Genomic DNA, 6000 nt, shown 5'->3' with positions numbered 1-6000 from the left:
CGTAGCAGGCGCGGCGCATGACGTCAGAGCGCCGCGCCGTGCATAGCAACGACGCAGGGGACGCACGCCGGAGGCCTGGAACAGCGCGGACCGGACTCAGGTAATTATGCCACCGGGGATGGGGGGAGGCAACGAGGCAGCGGCGCCGGCAATGGGTGCCGCTGCCCCTTCTCTCCCCCTGGCTGTCGGCCCGCTTCTCTCCCCCTGGCTATCGGCGCCGGCACCGATAGTCAGGGGGGCAGAACGGGCAGCGGCGCCGATAACCAGGGGGTGAAAAGGGCCGACAGCAGCGCTCTAGACCCCAGGAAAGGCAGGGGGAGAGAAGCGGGCAGCGACGGCCTCTCTCCCCCTGCCTTTCCTGTGGGTATATCGGGGCATACACGCGCACACACGCACCCTCATTTTATCATGGATATTTGGGTAAAAAACTTTTTTTACCTAAATATCCTTGGTAAAATGAGGGTGCGTGTTATAGGCCGGTGCGTGGTATACCCCGATAAATACGGTAAATCCTAAAAGAAAAGAATTTTCTCTGTAGCATATACAAATTTACAAATCTGCTTAACTTTCTGGCACCAGTTGATAAAAAAATTTAAAAAAAAGTTTTCCGCCGGAGTACCCCTTTAAACGTTTCGTATATAACAGTCTGAAATCTTTCCTGCAATGACCCGAATGGTTAACACAAATGTAAGATTTCTTGGCATTGCAACAAATAAGCTATTTGTATGGAGGACACCTGTAAATACAAGGGGTTCTTGCACATTTTGCTGACCCCCCCCCCCCCCCTCCTCCTCACATTTCTTCCTCTCTAATGTTCACTGTCCGCAGTGGTCTGTTGGTGATAGCTGGCCCTTGATTGTCCCTCACCCTGTCCTCTCTGGTTACCAGTGCTCTCTCTGACGTGCCCACTGGCAGAAACCTTAACACTGACAAACAAACAGGCCTCCAGGTTCCACCACGTTGACTGCCCCATTGCTCAGTGCATTTTCCACCAACACAAACTGTACTCTTTTGGTTGGTAGCATGGTAGACATAAAGATAAGGCATAACCTCCCATGGACACACATAAGTAACTGTGCTTCTCCCATAAAGAACTTCACACTCTAAAAGCGTATTCCACTGGAAATTTCTTATTTTTATTTTTTTAAATCAACTGGTGCCAGAAAGTTAAACAGATTTGTAAATTAGAAAGAAATTGGGGTATGTGCAGCTCACAATATAGATTAGTCGAGGCTAAATGGAAAGTATTTACACCAAAAAAATACTAGTACAAAATAATATATAAGGATATAAAGGGGGGTACCAAATGCCTCTAGACTAATACCATAAAATGGTACATGATGATGAAATTGCAGAAAAATAAAATCGGACTGTGCTTCACTTTAAATGATGTACAAATTTTATATAAAATATTACAAATAAGACATAAAATGAATAATGCAAATCTAATACATAAATGCCTCCTACCACAGGGCCCTTGTGGGGAGGTATGGTATTTAAATACAAAAAATATATTAATTATTATTTTTTTAAATAGCATGTAAATTATATTCTACCGCTATCCCAATATAGTGCAAACCGACATAATGTACTTTTGTAAGGTACACTCCGTTCTCATGTGGTTTAGAACAGTTCGCAAAATGATATAGTTACAAACTCCTAAAGGTGGTTTTTGGCTGGACGTCCAAGAGATAGATGTGTGGAGGCTGTGTCCAGCGCTAGCATGCGCTTACGGTGACGGGCCCGGATGCCACAAGCCAAAGAGAAATCACCGGTCACGAAATAATTCTGGAGATGAATGCAGGCTCGATGACAGATGTAGTGGAGGCTGTGTCCAGCGCTGGCATGCGCTTGCGGTGACGGGCCCGGTTGCCGCAGGCCGAGGAGAAGTCACCGGTCACGGAGTGGCTCCGGAGATGGGAATATACTCGGAGATAGATGGATCTTACTCCGGAAACAAAGGAAGGAAAGCCTCGTGGAGGATCTCTCGGCGTCTGGTAGAATGGCGGATGGAATGCAGCCAGGTGTGAAAACAGCAGATGATGGAGTTGTATCGGAGGTAAGTGATAGCGGTTTGTGGATTGCGGTGGTCATGCGATAAATATTTATTTCTCTAGACGCGTTTCAGGGTACTTTATATATGACCCTTTCCTCAGTAGAGATATCTTTAACAGTGAAGCTCAAAGTCCTTTGATACATGTTACCTGTCTAATTGTAACAGGTGTGTTTCTGTTTAGATCTTCCACAAATAGCGGAATGGAACGGGAAATATAGGGTTGTTTCATCTTGATAGATTTGCAGAAGATCTAAACAGAAACACACCTGTTACAAATAAATAAATATTTATCGCATGACCACCGCAATCCACAAACCGCTATCACTTACCTCCGATACAACTCCATCATCTGCTGTTTTCACACCTGGCTGCATTCCATCCGCCATTCTACCAGACGCCGAGAGATCCTCCACGAGGCTTTCCTTCCTTTGTTTCCGGAGTAAGATCCATCTATCTCCGAGTATATTCCCATCTCCGGAGCCACTCCGTGACCGGTGACTTCTCCTCGGCCTGCGGCAACCGGGCCCGTCACCGCAAGCGCATGCCAGCGCTGGACACAGCCTCCACTACATCTGTCATCGAGCCTGCATTCATCTCCAGAATTATTTCGTGACCGGTGATTTCTCTTTGGCTTGTGGCATCCGGGCCCGTCATCGTAAGCGCATGCTAGTGCTGGACACAGCCTCCACACATCTATCTCTTGGAAGTCCAGCCAAAAACCACCTTTAGGAGGTGGTAACTATATCATTTTGCGAACTGTTCTAAACCACATGAGAACGGAGTGTACCTTACAAAAGTACATTATGTCGGTTTGCACTATATTGGGATAGCGGTAGAATATAATTTACATGCTATTTAAAAAAAAATATTTAATATATTTTTTGTATTTAAATACCATACCTCCCCACAAGGGCCCTGTGGTAGGAGGCATTTATGTATTAGATTTGCATTATTCATTTTATGACTTATTTGTAATATTTTATATTAAATTTGTACATCATTTAAAGTGAAGCACAGTCCGATTTTATTTTTCTGTAATTTCATCATCATGTACCATTTTATGGTATTAGTCTAGAGGCATTTGGTACCCCCCTTTTTATCCTTATATATTATTTTGTACTAGTATTTTTTTGGTGTAAATACTTTCCATTTAGCCTCGACTAATCTATATTGTGAGCTGCACATACCCCAATTTCTTTCTAATTTACAAATCTGTTTAACTTTCTGGCACCAGTTGATTTAAAAAAATAAAAATAAAACATTTCCAGTGGAATACGCTTTTAGGGTGTGAAGTTCTTTATGGGAGAAGCACAGTTACTTATGTGTGTCCATGGGAGGTTATGCCTTATCTTTATGTCTACCATGCTACCAACCAAAAGAGTACAGTTTGTGTTGGTGGAAAATGCACTGAGCAATGGGGCAGTCAACGTGGTGGAACCTGGAGGCCTGTTTGTTTGTCAGTGTTAAGGTTTCTGCCAGTGGGCACGTCAGAGAGAGCACTGGTAACCAGAGAGGACAGGGTGAGGGACAATCAAGGGCCAGCTATCACCAACAGACCACTGCGGACAGTGAACATTAGAGAGGAAGAAATGTGAGGAGGGGGGGGGGGGGGGTCAGCAAAATGTGCAAGAACCCCTTGTATTTACAGGTGCCCTCCATACAAAAAGCTTATTTGTTGCAATGCCAAGAAATCTTACATTTGTGTTAACCATTCAGGTCATTGCAGGAAAGATTTCAGACTGTTATATACGAAAAGGGGTACTCCGGCGGAAAACTTTTTTTTTTTTTTTTTTTTATCAACTGGTGCCAGAAAGTTAAGCAGATTTGTAAATTCTTATATGCTACAGAGAAAATTCTTTTCTTTTAGGATTTATTTTCTTTCATGACCACAGTGCTCTCTGCTGACACTTCTGTCCATTTTAAGAACTGTCCAGAGCAGCATATGTTTGCTATCGGGATTTTCTCCTCCTCTGGACAGTTCCTGACATGGACAGGAGTGTCAGCAGAGAGCACTGTGGTTGTAACAGAAAAGAAATCCAAAAAGAAAAGAACCACTGGCGAATACAGCCGCTAATAAGTACTGAAAGGATTAAGATTTTTTTAATAGAAGCAATTTACAAATCTTTTAAACTTTCTGGCACCAATTGACTTAAAAAATAAAAAGTTTTTCACTAGAACACACCTTTAAAGTACAGTGCACAACGTATATATGTGGTTTATTGCTGGGGTATGCGTGCTGTTTAACAAAACACGGTGGCCGGGAAGTCTGACCATGAGGCTATTTGGTAGTAAACAGGCAATAGCATGAGGGACTTATTCTATGACCATTACATTGTTGGGTCTATATGCTTATTTTAAAATAGGCGGAAAGTGATGACTGTGTACTGCCCGTGTGAGCTGTGACTTGTTGAGAGAGACATCAGCATTCGTGGCTTGTGTAGGACACACCACTGGTGGAGAGATGTGAGAGCAACATCAGCCACCATAGAGCCACATAGAGCGACATCAGCCACCATAGAGCCACATAGAGCGACATCAGCCACCAGAGAGCCACATAGAGCGACATCAGCCACCATAGAGCCACATAGAGCGACATCAGCCACCAGAGAGCGACATAGAGTGACATCAGCCACCATAGAGCCACATGGAGCGACATCAGCCACCATAAAGCCACATTGAGCGACATCAGCCACCATAGAGCCACATAGAGCGACATCAGCCACCATAGAGCCACATAGAGCGACATCAGCCACCATAGAGCCACATAGAGCGACATCAGCCTCCATAGAGCCACATAGAGCGACATCAGCCACCATAGAGCCACATATAGCGACATCAGCCACCATAGAGCCACATAGAGAGCGACATCAGCCACCATAGAGCCACATAGAGCGACATCAGCCACCATAGAGCCACATGGAGTGACATCAGCAACCACAGAGCCACATGGAGCGACATCAGCCACCACAGAGCCACATGGAGCGACATCAGCCACCATAGAGCCACATGGAGCGACATCAGCCACCACAGAGCCACATAGAGCGACATCAGCCACCATAGAGCCACATGGAGCGACATCAGCCACCATAGAGTCACAAAGAGAGCGACATCAGCCACCATAGAGCCACATGGAGCGACATCAGCCCCCATAGAGCCACATAGAGTGACATCAGCCACCAGGCCAGTATTTATACCAGCGCAGCCTTTATTTTGCCGACCCTGCCGTTTTTTTTATATTAAAAATACTGGCAATGCAATGGTCGGTATTTATCCAACCAATCAGACTCCTGGAATCGATACGACCAATCAGATTCCCGGAATGTTGCACCATATACTATACCAGTGTTTTCCAACCAGAGCGCCTCCAGCTGTTGCAAAACTGCAACTCTCAGCTTGCCCGGACAGCCAACGGCTGGGAGTTGCAGTTTTGCGACAGTTGGAGGCGCTCTGGTTGGGAAACACTGGTTTAGAGAGGGCAGCAGAAGAGACAGCTGGAGCCAGGGGACAGACAAGTACCATCCGTGACATGAATAGCACCTGAATAAGAATTGCTGAAGCAGCACAGGGACTACAGAGTGTTAACCCTGAAGTAGGATCATCTGAGAGAGATTAAGAGGTTGTATTATAATAGTCTGCCCCTGCTACGAGGGCCTAGAACTAGTATTAAGATATTGAGCCCTCGGCTATGAGCACGTTTGATCTGTCTTAGGCTGCATTCACACTTCGTTTTTACATTACGGGTGCCAGAAACAGCTGGGGGAGGGGCAAACCGGGCTCTTCCGTACCCCAGCCGGACCAGCACTGAACTCCATTTACTTTAATGAACCGACCGGAGTCAAACGGTGACTCCGGTGGGCTCATTTTTGACCCGTATGCGGTTTCCTGACCAGACCTAGAACTGTAGTTCTGCTGCTCAGCAGCAGCGTGAGTTAACTCTTTCCTTG

Source organism: Hyla sarda, chromosome 8 (genome assembly GCF_029499605.1).
Source record: "Hyla sarda isolate aHylSar1 chromosome 8, aHylSar1.hap1, whole genome shotgun sequence".
In the NCBI taxonomy this organism is placed as follows: Eukaryota; Metazoa; Chordata; class Amphibia; order Anura; family Hylidae; genus Hyla; species Hyla sarda.
Note: the sequence above shows the minus strand (reverse complement) of the source record.